Raw genomic sequence first — 20,557 nt, forward strand, 5'->3', positions numbered from 1 at the left:
GGGGCCCCGGGGTGAGGGCGGGGCCCTGGGCAGGGTGGGCGGGGCACCGGGGTGAGGGCGGGGCCCTGGGCGGGGTGGGCGGGGCACCGGGTGAGGGCGGGACCCTGGGCAGGGTGGGCGGGGCATCCGGTGGAGCAGCACCCTGGGCTGAGTGGACAAGGACCCAGGTGAGGGTGGGGCTCTGGCTCGGGGTGGGCGGGGCCACCTGGGTTAAGGGCGGAGCCGGGACGGCTGGGCGGGGTATCGGGCGGGCGGCGCCTGCGCGCTTACACCTGCTGTTCTGGGCTGCCCCGGCTGACCCGCCGGCCGCAGTCCGCTGCAGGAGAGACAGGTGGTAGAGAGCTGCTGATCGCTCTAGTCCTACCTCGTGTACCTTGCCAAAGGGAACTCTGGAGACTCAGTTTCGTTATCCACAAAATGGGGTTAATGATTCTTACATTTTAGAGATGTTTGGCGGTTAAAAGATGTATCTAAATTACCTACGTGCCTAGAACTGGTAGGTTCTCATTAGCATTAGTTTCTTCCCAGATTCAACTCCTAGCTGCCGAGGGTCCACTAGGTTCCTGGCACAGGGACTATGATGTAACATCACCCTCAGGAAGCCTGTCCGGTGGAGAACAGGGCAGGTGAGCGGCAGCGGGGAGAGAGGCCCCTGCACCAGCTTCAAGATGCCAAGAGGGCTTCCCGGAGGAGGAGAATTCGAGAAGGCCATGGCCGGGCAGGTGGCGGTTAGATCAGAGGTGGGAGGAGCGGGAGGAGGGATAATGCCGGGAGGAGTTGGGACCCGCTGGAAAGGTGAAGCTGGAGGGTCAAATCATGAAAGAACTCCCAAGTCGTGCAATTTCAGTGGCTGTAGATTTTTATCTTTAGAGAGATTCCTCTGGGGAGAGATCACATGGGTGCAGCTTACCTTCCACGTTCACCCTCAGCAGCTCCACTGGCCAAATAAAGAATTCTTCTGGAGTGTTAAAAAGACTATTTGGAATTTTTCAGGTCAGGCCATGTAATCCTGAGTTCTCAGAAGTGACTGCAGACTGCGAGGGTGAGTTGAGTTTTAAAATAGCCCCTCTCTGAACCGAGCTTGGTTCCAAGGTGATTTTTTTTTCTCAGATGGAAAAAAATTAAAACTTTTATACCTATGTTACTCAACTGCCTCTATGTAGATGGGTTTTGTCACTCACCCCCATATGCCTTGCTCCTGGGAACCAGAAGCCAGGAGGCAACGAAAAGTGTTGTCTGCCTTGCATAAGACCAGCCCCTCCCTAAAGATGTTCTGGAGGAAACATGAAAAATAAGGTGGGGTTGGGCAGGGCTGAGGCTGCAGGCTCGGGCTTGCAGCCTGGCTGGGGAGACGACAAGCCCTAAACCAGTTAGTGGGGTGGTTCCTCTCCCTTTGTTCCCTGTTAGACGATATGTGAGTTGTTGGTTGGTTGGTTTTGTTTTCGTTTCAGTGATTCGCCCCTGAATATTGCTTTTGAAACAGCAGTTTTCAGGATTAGCTAATAACCAGGCTGTCGTGCTCATTTAGACCCAGTGAACAGTGATGTGATCTCACACTGCTGGGTGCAAGCTTTGGGCTCTGTCAGCGCAGCCCTGGCCCGGCCTGGGGAGGGTGACTGAGCAGGTCTGGGGACGAGCTCTTTGGTTCCTCCAGGTGGGAGACTTGTAAGAGCCAGTCTTGTCCGTATCGCCTCCCGCCGCCCCCCATCATTACAGAGGACACAACACAGATCTGGAATGTAGCCCTGAGCTGCTCCCCATTTCTTGTGTGATCTGGGAATACTTGATCCGTGCCCTGAGGCTGAATTATAAAATAAGGGTTTGACTAAATGCTGGAAGTTTCCTTCCTGCTCTGGGAGGGTGTGGGTCATCAGGGCACTGAGTATCACATCCCTGCATTTAAAGGTAGAGCCTGAAACTGTGATCTCTCCTCAAATACTCCTTTGGATCTACGTCCTTGCCTGTCCATCAGTCTTCTTGTCATTGGAAACTGATTTCTTTAAGATTTTATTTATTTATTTATTTGAGAGAGAGTGCACAAGAGCATAAGAGTGCGGGGGGGGGGAAGGGAGAGGGAGAGAATCTCGAGCAGACTCCCCACTGAGCGTGGAGCCAGACACTGGGTCCAGCCAATCTCTGGACCCTGAGACTATGACCTGAGCTGAAACCAAGAATCTGACACTGGATGCTCAACCGGCTGAGCCACCCAGGCATCCCATTGTCATTGGAAATCGATTTCTGTTAATCTTGTCAAATTCACAGGATTCCGTAATGCTCAGGAAGGAAGGTAATGTTGGAGATGGTAGAGCATTTGACAAACGGGGACTGAGCCGGGTGAGAATACATGGAAACTGGAGGCCAAAGTCAACAAAGCTAGATTCCATGGAGACCTTCGGGGAAAAATGGTGAAGCCCATTTGTATTTTCATACAGATGATTGTCTCTGTGATGCTGCTGCAGGGGGTCAAACACAATGATGAAGGTTCTCAGAAAGTGATGCCAATAATAAATTCTTGACTTTGGGGAATCACAAACTAAGAGAAAAGATACTTCCTTTCATTATGTTTTTCCAAAATAAAATGCAAAAAAACACTTATTTCCTATGAAATTTTGGTTCCCTATTAGAGTTCATTTTTGGATGGCTCCTTTTGGATTCCAGTATCTCCTGTAGTTGCTAATTTTCCATCTTATTTCAAAAAGGATTTAAGATATCTAACATTCTTTGTTGAATAGCAGTATATTCTAAATTCTTCCCCACCAAAGGGATCCTTAGGAGAATAGAAAGAATAAAACAAAAATCACCTAATAATTCCATCTCCCTAAACCACAATCATTATCATTTTGGTGTATTTTTTTTTATTTGTATGCTTTTTGCTTTCCTATAAATTTTTGTATCATTTCCTTTCACTTACTGTTCTATTTAAACCACGTTTCCATGCTGCACTATGGTCAGAGGGTACATGATCTAGTGGCTGAACGAATCATAGTGTTCTTTATTATTAAACATTTAGATGGCTTTGGATGTTTTGTTTTTGTCTTTTTAAGATACCATTTTTATGGACTTTTAAGGCATATTATGGAGTGGGAGGAAAAAATCATGTTATCAATTCGTTCACTGAACAAGTACGAACCGAAGACACCGTGGTAGGCACTGAGAACGAGAGGCTTTGAGGTTACAGCAGGAGGGGTGCTCAGGCCAGTCTGAGCCTCCGCCCCACGCATCAGCAACCGCACCCCTGCAGGCCAGCCACTGGGCCAGCGTCGCACTTCTGAGGCCCCAAACAGCCGCAGCCTAACTCCCTAACCACACTTGCTCGGCTGTACGTCAGCTACTCTCTCTCCTCTGCCTCTTGGTAAATGACAACGCTGTCCTTCCAGATGCTCAAACCAAAAAACCTTGGGGTCAGTTTCTTTCTTTTGCATCCAGCCCTCACATTCTGCGGGTCCAGGCTCAGATGTCATCTTCCCGTCGACTTCCTTCCAGACACCTGTATTTAAATTTCAGTCTCCTTCCCCGATGTACTTTCCGTGCTGCCCATCTCCACCTGACACTAAGTGCTCACTGACGGATGCCGTTTTCCTGGGGCTGAGAAACTGCTCTTGACTCAGGATCTAGCCTGGGAGTGAAGGGAGGTCAGGTCTGGACTTGCACTCTGACTTCCCCACTAAGAGTCCTCACCCCACAGGCCAAGCGCCCAATGGGAGGTTGTGCAGTATGTCCAGTGATAGCCCTGCGGACTAGGGCAGTGGGCACCGGGCTGTCCTGCAGAGTTGGCGGGCCCACCGTGAGCTGGACTCCACTTCTCGTGTCGCCGCCGTATGCTGCACCCTGTACAGGGTGCATGCTGTCGCTTCTGGCCTCTGTCAGACCCAGTGTCCAGTGACTCTCTATTCCTGTTCCCCAGTGCGCAGCTTTGTAAGCACATGGCCACTGGTGTCTTGGGCTGGGGGATCATTACCAGGTCGATGTGCCATGGGGTTTCAGGGCCCTTCCTCTTGGGGACTGGCCCTCTCTTTTAGTCAGTGGGCTCCAAGTTGGAAAACTGGCTCGGGTTCAGACATTTCACAGAGGATTGTGACTTTTTATTGAGTGGCTGCCTTTAACCTCCTGTTTACCCATCCCTGATTTCTTTGGGTTAGATGGCTGGAGTAGCACCCTTGTCAGCTGCCCATCCATTTTGCCCTTGAGGAGGCTGTGTTCTGTCAACCATCTCCACAGCTCTCAGTGGGTCCAGCTTCCCTGGCTACCCCTCTGATCTTGCCACTCATGACAGTAATTCCATCCACTTGTCTTTCCATAGCCTGACCTTGGCTCCCACCTGGCCTCTTGTTTTGGGGTCCTAATGCTCACATGGCTGTTAGTCATCCCCGTTCTGGAGTGACATCTTCCACCAGGAGCCCTGGCCTAGAGATAGGAGCCACCACTGGCTCTCTCAGTGATGCTGGAGCCCCCTTCCCCCTGCATCCCTCCAGGCTCTGGTACATAATGTATCCTTTGGCTCTTCCATGGGACACAGTGCTCTGATGGGTTTTTCAGCCTTCCGTGGTAGATCTTCACCAGCATGCCCATTTTTCTGAGATTTTTAATCCTTTCTTCCATATTTGGGCATGTCTCCGTTATTCAGTGTGGGCTTCACTTTTTCCGTGCACCTAGGGCCATCCTGGTAGCCTATCTGCTGCACCTCCGGGGGTCCTTTCCAGGGTGTTTTAAGGTGACAAACCCTGCACCTTCCTTCATCCTGCCAGTCTTCTTCATGTTCCAGTCTCCTCCATCCACGCTCAAGCATTATCTCCTGGCCCCTGCAGGTACAGGCTAGCCAGGAACCGCAACTTCTTTGTAATAGTTCCTTCCCTTTCTCATCAGCCTGACCCCATCTCGGTTATATTGTGACTGAACCTAGTTATTAGCCTTGAAGCCAGAGGTGAGGTCGGTACAGATGTCAAGGAGGGGAGAGCACAGGTTGTCTTCTGGGGAGAGACCTCTGCAATACCCTCAAAAAAGTAGGGAGTGCTAGCTCCTAGTAGGATCGGTGGGTGTCTTCTGCAGGCTCAGAGTTCGGATTCAAGACTCTGGGGTCATCAAGGGAAATGAACCCTATTCCAAGCAGCGTTCTGCCCTTTCCCACCCAGGGCCCGGACCTTGGCACAGCAGACCTGCCATTTGGGGAGCTCAGGTCCTATGACCGAGTCCTGGTCTTACCCTTGGCTTTCTCTGCTTTCCCACTGCAGGAGAGGGCAGCCTCTTTATTGCTACCAAGGAGGCCTTCTGGTTTTCACGCTCACCTTTTAGTTACTCTGGGTCTTTTTCCTTTATCCCTCCGCCCTAACAAGAGCTGCCCATAAGTTACTGTTTCCCACCCCCACCCCCTGTATTTCTTAAACACCCACTACACCACACCAGTGCTGGTGCATATCCATCTACAAAAATACCATTCCATTTTCTTCTTGGTGCCAGCTTTTAATAACTCCAGTGCGGGCAGTGCGGTGAGGGCATCCTCATTTCCGAGTGCATGGTCCCAGGGTCACTGTTCCTTCTGAGACTACGTGCTGTGGGTTGGGTTCCCCCGGAGGCCGACTCTGAGATGGAGTCAGTGCGAAGTAGGCTGACTGCTGAGTGCTCTTGGGGTCAATTCCTATAGAAGGGAAGGGCAATGACGGGCAAGGAGGAGGTTTGGGCTGAGGGAGACGCCGGGTAGCAACGCAGCTTCAGTGGGGGCCCCAGTCCATGCTATGGGCAGCCCCGAAGTTGGGCTGACTCTTCTGAATCGTCCTGAGCTGGGGTGAGGGTGCTGGGCACCCCCCGATGAGCCATGCAATGTGGGCTCCTCTGGGAATGAGCTGAGGGCTTCCCAGCAGTTGGGGAATTCCTCCTTCGTCCATGAGGAGAGAAACAGGTGGCACACAGTAGTGTCTGCCTGTGGAGTCCATACTTGCATTTCCCAGGTTTTGTCCAGTGACTGGCAAACAATAAGTACTCAAAAGACATTTTCTAAATTCATACATATTGCCCTGTGTTCTGCTGTCCTTTAAATATGGCTTCTCTGAGTTAACGTCCCAAGGCGCTGAAGTCCAAAGACTGCTGGCTCTGGCCTCCTCCCAGCAGTGAGCTACCGGGGGGGGGGGGCACTGCCCCCACCCGGCCCCACCCTCAGTCTGGGTCCTGGACGCTGTCTGATTCTCTCCCTGCAGGGGCCTCGACCGCCTTGGGGCCGCCGCGACACCGGGGTCCGCACGTGCTCGGGGCCCTGGCCACCCGCACGCTGGGCCTGCGCACCTGCGGCGTTCCGAGCCCTGCGTGTGCGGCGCGTGCACGGCTTTCCCTCCCGATGTCGGTTGTCATCTTTTGGCCGCAACTTGCTTTGGGCTGCGCAGCTGTCCACGGCAGCTTCCGACCGTGCCGGCACCGGTGTGTCCCTCGTGGGCGGAGCCGCCGGCGCAGCCCCCGTGAACGCTGAGCCCGACGGCGCAGGCTGGAGGGCGGGGAGAAGCGCCGGAGTCCAGAACTCACGCCCGGGGCCCCGACGTCGCTGTTCCCGCGCAGAGCGCTGGTGGCCGCTGCATGCACACCGGAGCCACGCTCCCGCAGCCCGCCAGCGCCCCGCGCACACCCCGCACGCCAGGCCGGCGCGCGTCCCGACACACGCCCAGGTTCAACCTCCTGGTACTGTTTTGTGCGGGGACGACCCATCCTTGTCTTAAACGTTTAACCCAAGTCGGTGGAAGGCGCCTCCTCCGAGCTGGAGCGTCTGTTTTTACCTGACGGTCGTTCTCCACACACTCCTCCATCTGTCCTCAGGAGTGCGGCGATTTCCCTCGTACGCCTTCTTACTTCCCAGAGGTGGGCAGCCTCGGGACCTCTCGGCAGGCAGGCCAAGCATTGTGAAAGTTGATCTCTGTTTCCACCAACCAGCAAACTGGTAGAAATCACTTCTCAGCAGTGGAAAAGTACAAATGCTCTTTGATGCCGCAAAGCGGTGACTTGTCCGGAGGCGCAGGGCGGCCTGTGGTCCAGCCTGCGGAGTTCCCTGCGCCTGCGCAGAGCTGCCTGCGGGGGGGGGGGGGGGGGTCCCCTGGGCGGTCCCCCGGGCCGCGGCGGGGGGGTTGGCCGGGGGTGGGGGGTGGAGGGGTGGTGTCCTGCCTGCGGAGTTCCCTGCGCGGGCGCAGCGCGGCCTGCGGGGGCCGACCTCCGGAGTTCGCTGCGCCTGCGCAGAGCTGCCTGAGAGGAGGGGGGAGGGTCCTGCGGCCGACTTCACTGCGCCTGCGCAGCGCGGCCCGCCGGCCCTGCCCGCGGAGTTCACTGCGCCTGCGCTCAGGCTGCTGTAACCCGTGGCCGCAGGGGCCCGGGGCCTCAGAACAGCCAGTGCCCCGCGACGGGTGGTCTCCGCTCTAAGAATGTGTTTGAAACTCAGTTGAGCAGCCAGATCCCTCTCCCCCTGGAAACAGTGTAATAAGTGGAGGTCGAGGCAGTGCGCCGGCCGAGCGCACAACGCGCTCCCCTGGGCTGGCGGCCCTTGTGCGGCGCGCGGTCCGCGGCCGTGACCTCCCTCCAGTGAGCGGCGGCGTCGCAGGCGCGGTGCTGCCCCGCCTGGGCCCCGAACCCGTGTGGAGTGTGCCATCTGCCCCGCAGACCCCGGCCTCAGGCTCGCGCTTTTCGCCGCCCCGTCGCAGTCTGCAGTCCGGGCTGTGGCCCGCGCCCGCCCGGCGCCGGGGCAGCCTCCCGTGTCCCCCGGCCCCGCCGCCGAACCCTGGCCGCGTCCCCTGGGTCGCGGTCTCCAGCCGGTCGGGCTGCTTTCCTGCAGCCCCCGAGAGCTCCTGGGCCGAGCCGAGGCTCAGGCCCCGACGGCCAGAGCGAGAGAGGCCTCGCTCCTCGGGGCTGTCCTCACTGCCCGCCCTGCCCGGCGGGGCGTCCACGGGACGATAAAGATGACAGATCTGGACCGAAGCATCTCCAGAATCACGACACATTCCCCTCACGTAAGTGTGTCTAGGCTGCCGTCCGTCCAAGGACCAAGGGGTAACGCCCCGTTCCTGAACGGGGTGGGGAGGGCTGGAGGTCCCCGAAGAGGTTATTGGAGCTGACCCTTGAAGGGCCACTAGCACGCTGTGAGGTGTTCCTGGGGAGAGGGCTTTGCAAGCAGAGATCGGCGTTTGCAAAGGCATAAAAGCGGGGGCCGGGGGGGATGTTGGAGATTTGCAAATAGGGTCCTAAGGTTTCAGGCCAAGGCAGGTGGACGGAGCACGGGAAGACCAGGCGCTCAGGGCAGGGAGGCAGAAGGGGAGGCTGCCTTTGTGTAGCACCCTGCAGGCCTTGTATTTCATGATCTTAAGAATAGTTTTTAGGATCTCCTAGGGATAAAATCTGGGAAAATGTAGGCAAAACTAAAACTTTAATAAACTTTGCAAACAAACTTATTTCCATATATTTGCTTCCTTATTTTAATATTAAATCAAGAAACACAAGAAAGTGGGCTATGACTTTCCCCCTTTGATTCTGTAAGTTTCTGTGTAATGTAAACATTTAGAGAATCAGGTTCATGTACCTTTCTAATTTTAAAAAAGAGTTTATATTTTGCTAATTAAAAAAAAGCAAACAGAGGCTTACATATTCAAGGTTGAAAACTGATTTCCCTGTTCACTTTCTTAGAGATTTATTGCACAGTAAATTAGTTAATTGCAAACCTTCCAGCAATGTTTTACTCCATTATAGATTACTTAAAAAAAAAAAAACAAATTTGAGTTTTCCCTTTTGAACAATGAGTGGTTTATTTTAAAGTAGGTGAAAGGTAATGTGAAGGGGAAAAAAAAAACTAGCTTCAGAGATGTATGGTTTAAAGTTTGCCAAGTACTTAGTGAAGGGTTACACTAACTTCAAACGGCTGGAAAGTATAATGTAACATGAGAACACGAAGGTCCTGTTTCTTTCTCAGCCTACTCTCTCTGGTTCCCTGCAAAACATCAACATAAGAGCAGGGATTTTCAGAAATCGCCTCCCCTGGTGGAGAAGCAAATGAAGGGAAGGAGAGGGAAATGCAGTGCATGCTGTGTGAGCTCCATTATATTTCCAGTCGGGTTACTCTGTCCTTGGACAAGAGCTTTCTATTCCTGGGTGCGTCCGAGAGTCTGTGCTCTGCATGACTGTGTTGCTCAGCCAGAGTGACAGTCCCAAGCCGTGACGGTGGACAGAGCGAGCATTTCTCGATGGGGTGAATACTCGTTGGTGTATTTTATGTACCTTACAAAAGTCAGATTAAGTAAGTGTTGGTGATAGAAAGCTCGGTACCCCACATGAGTGGTCCGCTGCTAGCCAAGCTCCTTGATCCTTTCCCTTTGTGTGTTGGGGCTTGAAAATCCCAGCAGGGAGAGGTCCTGGGTTTCCAAGTGTTTCCTGTAAGCATTCTGATCAGACACTGTTTTCTGAGATAGGGTTTGTAGCCGGGACTCAGGGGTGCAAGAGCACCTGTCTCTGGGACCCCAAACAGACCAGTTTAGGACACTCGCTGCTGACAGAACCTGAAGACAGAGAGACAGGAAGGAGTTTATTTCAGGGAGGCCAACACCGGGAAGACGGTGGGCTGGTGTCTCAAAGACTGTCTCCAAATACTGAAAATATGCCCAGGTTTAGATGAGCAGCATGTGGGGCAGAGGTCATGGGTCCGTGCAGGGGGGTGGCAAAGGTCAGGTTGCTGGTGGTCTTGCTGGTGTCAGGGCAGTGCCTGTTGCTGGAGGGATGGTCTTTGTGTTCGTCACGGGGCGCTTTGGCTCACCCCACCCCGCCTCTCCCGTCTTTTGCCTGAGAAGCTGGAAGGAACTTAATTAATTAGATGGTACAGACCGAGGTCAGAATGGGGGCAGTTGAAGTCTCGGTTCAGGCTCATTGTGTTGGTGGGAAGGAAGCAGAATAAGCTGTCCCCAGACCTGCTTCTCTGGCATCAGGATTTTCTGGAGCTGATCATTTTGGGAAACAGCAGATGCAGAAGTTAGCCTCTTGCGAGGGACATTGACATTTGTAAAGGCAGTCTCCATCCGCACCGGGAAGACTCAGTGGCCTCAGTCAGTATCAGCTAAGGAGGAAGACAGATGCCCCCGTAGCACCCCCCGCACCTTCTCCATCTGTCCTGAAGATGGTGTTTTGGCTGGTGGCTCAGGCCACCTGGGGACTCACTCACTTCCCGGGTATCTCCATGGATGCACCAAGTGTACATGTCAACACACTTCGTGCTTTTCTCGTTAATCCGTCTTTTATTACAGGAGGTGTCAGCCGAGAACTCGGAAGAGTGGAGGGAAGACTGTCCCGCTCCTCAGGGAGGGGAAAAGGCTGTCCGTGTCTGCACACATTGGGGCCAGGCGAGCCTTGACTGGAGCCTCTGCCTGGGGCCGGCGTGCTTCTGCTTGTGGCTGAGGGAGGTGACTTCCGATGGGATGTGATTTCAGGACTGGAAACTTACCTGACGTTCCTGGAAGACCTGGTTCTCCCAGCTGCCAGCCGCCTGGGGATGGGAGCGCCGGGGGTGAAGCTTCATTCCTTCTGCTAAAATGCAAACACACCCAACAGGATCGTAAAGCTGTTTGCTTTTATAAGTCGTTTACATCTCAGTGAGAGCGAGGCTCTGATTCACCGTGAGCACAGATTTAAAGGAAAAGTGGAAGAGAAAGGAGCGTGAGGGTACTTAGATTTGGGCAAGACAGGGAAAGGGGCCTGTTTGGAAGCAGTGATGAGACTAAGTAGACGCCCCAGGTGGAGAGGGAGAAGGCAGGTGAGCCTGTTCAAGACACCAGTAAGTGCACTTTTGGCTGAGGCTGGGCTGCATGCAAATGCTTCCTTTCCACAGAAGGACAATGCATTTAGAGTTTCTTCTGGAGAAAGACTGATCATTCGATTTTCAAAAATTTTACAGAGGAAAATAAAAGCCAATACTAGAAAAATATATGCTATTTTCCCGAATAATTCTGTTATCAAAGTAGAATTAAAATATAAGGGCAGAGTTAAGCTCCGTTTTTCTATCAAGAAGTAATTATAAAGGAGCTATGTCTAAAAATGTGATTTTTCTTCTGAACCATTTCTGGGCTCAAATACATTTTGGGAATGTGATTCACAGCCACCTTTGTTAGTTTTTTTTTTTTTTTAAGATTTTATTTATTTATTTGAGAGAGAGAGAGAGAGAGCACATGAAAGGGGGAGGGTCAGAGGGAGAAGCAGACTCCCTGCCGAGCAGGGAGCCCGATGCGGGACTCGATCCCGGGACTCCAGGATCATGACCTGAGCCGAAGGCAGTCGCTTAACCAACTGAGCCACTCAGGTGCCCCAGCCACCTTTGTTAGTGATCAGGATGCCAGCCATGTGACTTTAAGCAATGCATTAAAAAAAATGTACCCATTACCAAAAAACCAGGATAGATGTACGTTTGTTTATAGCTGGGGTTGGCAAAGTACAGCCTGCAGGTCAAATCCAGTCCTCTCTCTGTCTTCGTATGGCCAGTGAGTTAAAAATGGTTCACATTTCTAAATGGTTGAAAAAAATTGAAACAAGACTAACATTTTATGACATGTAAGAAGTGTATTAAATTGAAATGTAGTATCTTAGCCAGGCCCATTCGTTCATAATTATGTGTTGTCTGTGGCTGCTTGCAAGCTAGAATGGGAAATCAAATAGTGGCAGCAGAATGTTTGGTCCACAGGAAATTATTTGGTCCTTTACAGAAAATGTTTGTGAGCCTCTAGTGTCCTGTATTTGTTCCCAAGGTGTGTTCCGTGGAACAGTCTGCTCAGGTACCCTGCATTTAAGAAGGCTTCCATGCTCAGGTGAGTCTGACAGAGTCTGCATGCCACAGTTCACTTTCAGATAATCATTGTCCACACTGGCGTTTTAAAGGACCTGAGAAGTCCTGCAGTGAGCAGCCAGTTTCCAAAGCATATTTGACTTCAGAACAGTCTCCACTCCCATTACACCTGTAAACAGCCTTTGGACTAAGAGAAATCTCCCACAGAAGCTTCCAGGCGGGACCTTGGACAGGTGGGGGCTATTTTCAGGCAAGGTTCCAGCCCAGCCTTTGGTTGGACCTGCTCCCAGGCCCCATAACACCTCGAAGGCATGTTGGAGGTGATTTTGTCCGGTCATCTCATGTTACAGATCGGGAGCTGGGGGTTGGTCAGGGTCTTCTTGCTTTGCTGTCTCGTCTGCCTGGAAGGCTCCTCTCTGGGTGTCCCCCTGTCTTCCTGTTTTGCTTCCTCTGGACTTTGGCCCACCTGTCACCTTCCCCATGGAGGCTTCTCGACCACCCTGACTCGAGCCTGTCGTCTGTCTTCCCAGGCACCTCTGAGCTGTTTGTCTCAGTAGTACTTCATGCTAACACGCCCTACACTGACGTATTTTTAAAAATTGTGCGTCCGCCTCATTAGGGCCCTAACGTCCCGCGGATTGTTTTCTGTCGGGCGGGGTCACAGCCTAGACTAGCGCACGACATGTCCATGCTGCATCCGGTGTGTGAGGTTCTGCTGGTCGCCTCTGTGTCCTCCAGCAGGAAAGCAGGTGAGATCCTAGCATCCTGTGTGTTTGGGGTCAATCCTGGTTCTGGCACTAGTAATCCCTACTAAGTTTGCTCTGGGTTTCAGCTAGAGCCCAGTGAGATAAATGAAGCTCAGGTTTATTTTATTACCCTCTTCCCAGCCAGAGCTCTGGGGCGGATAGGACAACTCCCCAGCCACCAGGGACCCGAGCTCCTCTTTTATCTGGCTGCGCCAGCGTCCTGAGAGCCCCGTTCCCGCCCCCCCCTCTCCTGGCCCCGGGACCTCTGGTCCGGACCTCTGTGTTGCCAGCAGGGGGCAGTTCAGTCTCCCCTGAAGAGTCTTCTTGGTGATTTTTGCTTCTCTCTCCTTGGCCCTCCCTGACTAGGAAATGTAGTATTTGGGATGGACATGTTGCCAACCCAAATAAAACTTTTCAGGAACACGCATTTCGGGCAGGTACCTAGCCGTGTCTGACACAGGAGCTGCGTAACTTTGGGCAGATAACGGTAGTGACTTCCCAAAGTCCATCAGTCTCCTAGGGTTGCCGTAACAAAGCCTCGCAGGCTGAATGGCTCACGACCGCAGGAGTGTGTTGTCTGGTCGTCCAGGCAGCCAGGAGGCTGAATCAGCATGTCAGTAGCGTGGGATCCTTTGCTGGAGGCCAGGAGGGAGACACCGCACGCTCTCTCCCAGCGTCTGAGGGACACTGGTTGGGGGAGGGAGAACTTCCCCTCCAGCCTCGTGGGGTCCCTGGCTGGATCTGCACCTGGAGCTGACAAAGGAACGGGAGGGAAGCTTGTAAATGTATGGAATGTAAGTTCTATGGGATGCGGGGGCCTTCGTGAGGAAATGAAGGCCTGAGGACGTGGTTAGATGCGTCTGATGAAGGGGGGACAGCTGTCAGAGGGCCAGGAGTGGGGGGGAGGCGAGCTAAGCTGTGGGACGCTCTGCAAGGCCTGGTGTCCCTCTGTGTTCAGAGATAAGGCTGCTCCCTTCCTCCTGGTCTGGTGAGGGGTCCTCTCCCACGACAGCCCGGTGACCTTCAAGGACACGGGTGCAGTGGGCACGTGGGGTCCGTGACCTTCCTGCCGCTCAAGCTCCCTCACCTTCAAAGGCGCACTCTGCCCCGGCGCCTAGGTTGAGGAGTGTGTCCCTGGCTTGCAGGCCCATCGCTGCCGTCTGGCTCATCGTCTGTGTCTCTGCGTTCAGGGCCCACCGCAGTCTTTGCCTTACGCCTGCAAGGACCCCGTCTCCACAGCAGGTCACATTCCAGGGCTCCACCGGACTGCACAGGATCCCCGCGACAATGAAGTGTCACCGGCACAGCCTGACCTGGCAGGAACTTGGATCTTTCTACCCAGAAGCGAGTGTGAGGCTATGCACACATCACAAAACTCTTTCTGGAAGTTGTAGTGTACAGAAAGGGAGTACCTTTCCTGCCTCCTTTATGCTTGTTTTTGTGTAGCGTCACGGCATTTAGTTCTATAAGCAGGTGAATCCTCAGATTTAAACCCGGGCGCACCAGCTCTTGGACTTGAGAACTGTCGCGCACCTGTGCCTTGGGAGGAAGTGTCGGAATATTATCAGAAGTGCCGGTAACAGGCAGGGCCTTCTGGGTCAGACGCCAAGCTGGGGTGGTCTGCTGAAGCGAATGCGGCTCACTTTCTGCAACCCGAGAATCTTACACGGTGATGGAGTCTGAGGAGATTAAACCCAAGGTATAAGGGGCAGTATGGGTAAACATGAGCGCATTAAATGTGCTGGGCGACCTCGTGGTAGCGCGACATCGGGCTCTGAGCTCCGGGAGGGTGGGGTTCCCAGCCAGCACGATGCAGATGGAATACTGACATTCTCCTCAGGTCTGCACGTTCCCCTCACCGTCTGTCATTTGACTTGAAAGATCTGTGGCCCCAAACCCAGGAACACAAAGCAGAATGGAAGTTGACGTGACCAGATTTTGTAGTGAAAATCCATACTGAAGATTTGACATTTTCTGTATTTGGAGCCATGAAATTAAAGAAGAAAAGCCACGCAGGTATTTCCTTGTCTCTCTCTTTTTTAGTTTTTATTTAAATTCCAGGTAGTTCCCCACGCGGTGCTGCTGGTTTCAGGAGTGGGGTCAGTGACTGAGCGCGTCCCCCCGGCACAGGCGCTCGTCGCGACTCCTTACAGGGGTCTTCCTTCATAGCAAATGCACTTAAAACGGCTTCTCACTGCATTTTGACCCATCCAAGTCACTAAATGTAATGCTATTTGTGGGTGGAATTCTTAGTCAAATAGAAATGACCTATTTCCTTGTGGATCTGTGACACGGAGAGGGAGGACAGGAAGCGTCCGAAAGCCCCATGTGGGGAGAGCCACGGAGAGCCCTAATGGGGTTTTTCTCAGCTTGCTCTGTCCCCCCTCCCCCCAGGATGCATTTGCTGTAAGGGGCGTCTCTCAGTTTACGTGGTAGTCATGGCTACCTGGTCTATTTAAAACTTCCCTTCCAGTCAAACTTTTATATTTTTTAAATGTTCTTTACCTACTGAGGATAAAAGTGCCCATCATTGTGTCAAAAGTATCTTCCAACCTTTTTAACCATTGTGTCTTACTACTTGAACTTTAATGAGTGTGCTTATATTGATTATAAAATATAATCGATAGGTTATACTCAGGTAAATAATTATAATCATATATAACACATTTTCAATATTTGTTTCAAAAACTAGAATTGTGGCCACTACATAGAGGTGGGACGGACCCTTCCCCCCAGGCTTGGTTTGGGGGTACAGACAGATGATGCCATGCCCACACCAAGAGGGTATGAAAAGTCTTATTATTCACATAATGAGGCTTTCTGGGGAGGACGGGGTGGTTCCCAAGCAGATCCAGGGAGAGGAGACTGACTGCTTTCATTGTGATCAGGGGGTGGGAATTCCGTGTTGGCCAGGCTTGCGTGACGTGCCAAAGGAGGAAACACCCAGGGTTTCTTATCAGCTTGCCCAGATGTGGGGCAGCACAGGGTAGTGGTGGGGCTTGAGAGCTCACATCAGTAATGGAGTCAGACTCTTTATTACAAGAGTGAAAGACTTAAACACTTTTATGTTTATTAATAATAAAATGTTTAATTTGTAGCTTATTACTTTTTCCCCATGGTGTTCAGTAACATAAGAAAAAACATTTAAGCACGTTAAAGATTAGCATAAAGTCTTAGAAAGTTTAAGAATTGAAGAAAGGGAGAGTTCTTGAGGTACTATAAAGTAGCTAAAAAATATGGTGCAAAAGGAACTTTCAAGCTGGCTCGTTCAGAGGGTGCTTTACCCAACGTATAATATAATCTTTTCTCCATTAAAAAATAATTTTCACTTCTTAAAAAAAAAGTGAACAAGTAGCTCGTGTATTATCTTTATTTTGGGCTTCCAATTTTGAGACATTGGAACTAAATCAATTGCTGAGGGCTGTACCACCACTGTGGTATTTGGGGCTTGTCTGTCCCCCATTAGAATGTAAGTCCTTCTAGGGCTGAGACCATTGTCAACCCTTAACTGTTTGCTGTTAAACAGTACCTGGCACATAGTAGACACATTAAAAATATCAGAGGATGGATGGGTAGGTGGGTGGGTAGATGGGAGGATGGATGGATGAATGGATGGATGGGTGAATGGAGTCGATCCATAAGAGGATGGGTAGGTGGATGGATGGAAATGGTGGGGGGATGGTGAGTCCACGTGAGTTGCCACTAGATGGCAGTGCTTTGGGTCTGTCCTACAAATCTTTACAGCAGGGAAACTGTCAGCAAGGTGGCTATTAAGGCTGGATCCCATCAGCGCCATGTGCCCGAACCCCCATGACCAAGCCCCTCATGGCTGCCCCTTCATGCCCACCAACCTGCTAAAATGCCAGGGATTAGTGAGTCATGGAATCATTTCTTTGTAAGGACTCTTAGATATTATCTGTTCTATCCCAATTCCCAAATTTTTCAGTCCAACAAAGTGGGGGACAGCCAAACCTTCACCCCTCAGCAATTGATTTAGTTCCAATGTCTCAAACTTGGGACCCCAAAATAAAGGTAATACACTGAACTACTTCTTCATTTAAAAAAAAAAAAAAAGCACTATAATCTCCCGTAGCAGAGACTTCACACCTATACCACCACGGCCGTGACCGTTTCCAGGACTGCGCCAGCTGACCCAGGAAGCCCTGGCCTGCGTCACATCTACCTCTTACTCCTGGAGGAGTTTTCTGCAAATCAGCTGCTCTGCCAGTTTTGACCCTTCAGCCTGATCTCTTTCTCCTGGCTGCAGCCCAGCTTACCTGGCATTTTTTCTTATACTAAGTGACAGCATTTTTTAAAATCTGAAAGTTCTAGCGGCGAATCCCATTCTGGCCTCTGTGGAAGCCAGAGGTTTCTGTTTTATTTAATCCTAGCATTTCTCAGCACCAGGGGCGCACTCCGCCCTGCTGGATTCCTTCCTGTGTTCCTCACGTTCCCATGCGTTTTAACAATGATTGAAAACGCACCTTTTCACACACAGGTAGAGTAAGTGCGCTCTAGCCGTCCTTCCCTCCCTTGCTCCTTTTGTGTTCACTACGTGTGTGTTACAGAGAGCCAGGCTCCTTATTTGTCTATAGGGACAAATAGGGCATTTCCACCCCCAAAATTTGAAGTGCAATCAGATAAAGTACATGAAATCAATAAGATACATAAAATGCACCACGGTCAGTGTAGCAAATATAAGTGCCAGGGTTTCTGGTCAGACAAAGTTGAGAAATTATTCTGAAATACGGATTATTGCAGGGCTGGGCCTTTATGTACAGACTAGGGATGCTAATGCCCACGTCCTGGGCTGGCGTAAAATTTCAGGGCGCATGTATGGCTGTTCCCTGCCCGCGCGGTGTTGGGTAGACGCCACGTCCCGCCCCCTCCTCTGTGGCGGGGCTAGAGGCCGGGGTCTGTGAGGACACAGCGGGAGGACCAACCGGCTGTAAGCGTTCGTTCAAGGCGCATGGACAGGGAGGTGCGTCCGTGGAGTCCTCTGGGGAGCAGGTGCTGAGACAGAGTTGGGCGTCCAAGGGCCTTGTCGGGAAGCAACGTCGGTGTGAAGTAGAAGGGACCAGGGAGCAGTCCTGGGCTGCGGAGCCGCAGACCCTCCCACGGGCCAGACTGAGTCTCCGCTCGCTCGGCCGACGGGGGCGCTGGCACGAGGTGGCCCGTGGGGCCGTCCTGCCTTGGGTGGAAAGATCCAGGCTCTCGAGCCCCCGCCAAGGACGAGTGTGAGCTTGGCTGAAACGTGGCAGAGCCTGCAGGCATAAGCGCTGGAGGCCGGGAGCTCAAGGCCGCAGCGGGAGGATCCCGGAGGATGGGAAGGGAGGCACACCTGCACGTCCGTCTCCTTCGGGGACCCGCGGAGCGCGCAGCGACCCAGCCCCGCTCTTCCCGGCCGCCCGCTCCCAGCACGGCCAGGGGCTGTGGTCTGAGCTGGCACAGGCGACCGCGGGGAGCGGCCGCGGCCGAGGTTTGGAGGCCAGGAGCCCACGCCCACCATGCACGGGGAGCCGGCCGACTCCGGTCAAGGTGGTGGTGACCGTGGCTTCCCGCTGGTCCCCGAGAGTTCGGGGCAGGCAGCTTTCCCCGGCCTCCGAGGCCCCGCCCGAGCCTCTGGGCACGTTCGGCAACGTGTGCAGACGCGTTGGGTGTGTCAGAGCACAGATGGGGGGCTCTGCAGGCTCGAGGCCGGGACGCTGCCCCCGCACACGGACCGCCGGAAGCCAGGCTCCAGCCGCACGTGCTCAGACGCGCGAGGGCTCCGCGCACGTCCCCCTGCCAGTTGGTGTCCCGCCTCGGGCTCCGCTCCCAACGCGACTCTCCAGCAGGCTCACCTCGCCGGGGAAGTCCACACTCACTTGAATGTGGACTTGTTTATTGTCTTTCTCCCCGAACCGTCAGCTCCAGACACTGCCATCCGATCAACCAGCAGAGTGCTTGGTCCGCGCTCCAGCGTCCTTGTGGAGGGATTCGTGACAGTATCCAGAGGATGCGTTGGTTTGGAGAGGCTGAGTCCCAGATGCATTTATGGGGTGGACGAAACCGTAGTTTACTTACAGTGTGGTATTTGTCATTTATTTTATTAACGATTGTCCCACATGTTTAGTCAACGCTTTCTTGGGAGTGTGTCACGATATTTGTTTTGCCAGGTAGCATATCTCATTTTCAAAGGGGAGGTACAGAGGACGTAAAGTACAGTCGACCCTTGAACAAACAGGTTTTAACTGTGTGGGCCCACTTCCATGGCGGTTTTGTTCGACAGGTGCAGGACAGTGCTGTAAATGTGTTTTCTCTTCCTTATGGTTGTGGTAGGAGCGTTTCCCTGGCTGACTGTTGTGAGAATACAGTGTGTGATGGTTATAACACCAAGTAGGCTTAGGTCGTCAGTGCGGCTTCTGGTCAACAGTGGGCTCTCCTAGTTAAGTTTTGGGGGCATCAGCTCTAGGTTTTTGACTGTCCGGGGGCTGGTGCCTGTCACCCCTGCACTGTTCAAGTGTCAACTGTAAAATGTTAGCATCTTTTCTTGACCATTCTCGCTCCCACTCACCCTGCTCCTCCCGTGCCCAGCCTTGCTCATTCAGCCTGGGCTGCACAAGCACTGGGTTCGCCCCCTCCAGGCCCTGCCCCCACTGTCCCACCACCCAGCCCAGTCCCAGACCTGCACATGGCTGGCTTTCCTGCTGCAGGTCCAGCTCAAATACCCACCCCCAAAAAAAGTTTGAAAAAAGAAATTAAAGGGGGCCTTGTTCGCCTGAATGTGCTTAAAAACTTTAAAAAAGACATTAAAGAATTAATACAGTGTAATGCAACTATAGAGGATGCTATTGGAGGGAACAGGGTCCTTCTCCATGAACTACACAGCACGATACTATTCCATCAGCCTGTCTGTCCTCACACCAGTCAGGACAATGCTGAGCCGGAGGCCATAAAATAATTAACCAGGAGTGGTTTAAAAATCTGAGACATTGTGAAAAGTTACCATTCAAAAAGCCAAACAAAAAAAACACCTAAAATTCCCTGAACTCTCTTGACCTTTTGTAACAACTACATTACATACTTTCACATTTACGATGGAATTACGCTCTGAATTGACTTTGAAATATTTTAGTCCTTTTTTGGAATTTCATGGTCTTTGCGGCTTTAATGAACAAAAGGAAAGAAAAGTGGAAATACCAGGAAGCTATAAATGGTGTTTGTTTTTTAACCTAAAAACAAAAACAAACCCCAGCAAACCTAAGCCATCATGCCACATTTCGCTTCCTTACCACTAGAAGGTGCTAAGAGCACCACTGAGGGAGAGTTCCCTGCTTAGTGTCCAACCATGCCAAGAAGCGCACGGCAGCCCACGGAGAAATCCACATATACGTTTATTTTTGGAAAAATCAACTGACACTGGTTTGATTTAGGAAGAGAACATGTAAAGGTCTGTTTTTCCTCCAATGGGAAAACACGTAATCATCAAGTTTGTTACTAATGTTCAGTCCAGAAAAGTAATATGAAGGAAGGCATACCAAAAAATTACCTCTTGTCTCTCAAATGTACTAAAGTAACCTGGGGCGCGTTCTTGAACCCAGGGACATGCTTCCTGACGTTTATACCAAAATATCAGACAGGTGAACAGGAATGAATGGACGCTGTGTTCAGAAGACCCTGGAAGCTCTATGACGGTAAATAGATTTGGGGCTCCAGAAAACATCTTTATTCATTAGCACTGCTTTCTGGTTGTGTGGTCTTGAGAAACAAATGTGACCTCTGCGTGCTTCTCGGTCTCCACAGGAGCAAGCGCAGGTGGGGATGCCGCCGGACCGCGGGCAAAGCATGTGGAAGAGTATCCAGCCCGTAATACGGACTCGCGAAATTCTAGTATCGGAATCATCATCGTAGTTGTGTCTGTGTTTTCTGATGTTACCAGTGTGCATGTGTTAATGTGATCACCCGGAAAGATAATAAACTTTTTGTTTTTTTTTTTTGTTTGTTTGGATAGCTCACGTTGGGAAGGAGGGAATTGGATTTATTACATTTGATA

General features: G+C 52.0%; 1 long non-coding RNA gene across 2 annotated transcripts; it reads left to right on the forward strand.

Moving 5' to 3' along the window:
* The first annotated feature begins 310 nt into the window (after positions 1 to 310).
* LOC112840561 (uncharacterized) lies at positions 311 to 20,464 on the forward strand. Of its 2 annotated transcripts, XR_012381456.1 has the most exons (8): positions 311 to 496; positions 994 to 1,051; positions 10,258 to 10,753; positions 11,697 to 11,798; positions 12,396 to 12,505; positions 13,650 to 14,221; positions 14,363 to 14,538; positions 20,308 to 20,464. It is a non-coding gene; the product is annotated as an uncharacterized lncRNA (long non-coding RNA). The 2 variants fall into 2 exon arrangements; XR_012381457.1 differs by lacking the exons at positions 311 to 496; positions 994 to 1,051; positions 10,258 to 10,753; positions 11,697 to 11,798 and adding an exon at positions 11,834 to 12,009.
* The last annotated feature ends 93 nt before the right edge of the window (positions 20,465 to 20,557 follow it).

The sequence above is a fragment of the Callorhinus ursinus genome, unplaced genomic scaffold (genome assembly GCF_003265705.2).
Source record: "Callorhinus ursinus isolate GAN/ISIS: 27379988/994484 unplaced genomic scaffold, GSC_fseal_2.0 scaffold19, whole genome shotgun sequence".
NCBI classification, from domain to species: Eukaryota; Metazoa; Chordata; class Mammalia; order Carnivora; family Otariidae; genus Callorhinus; species Callorhinus ursinus.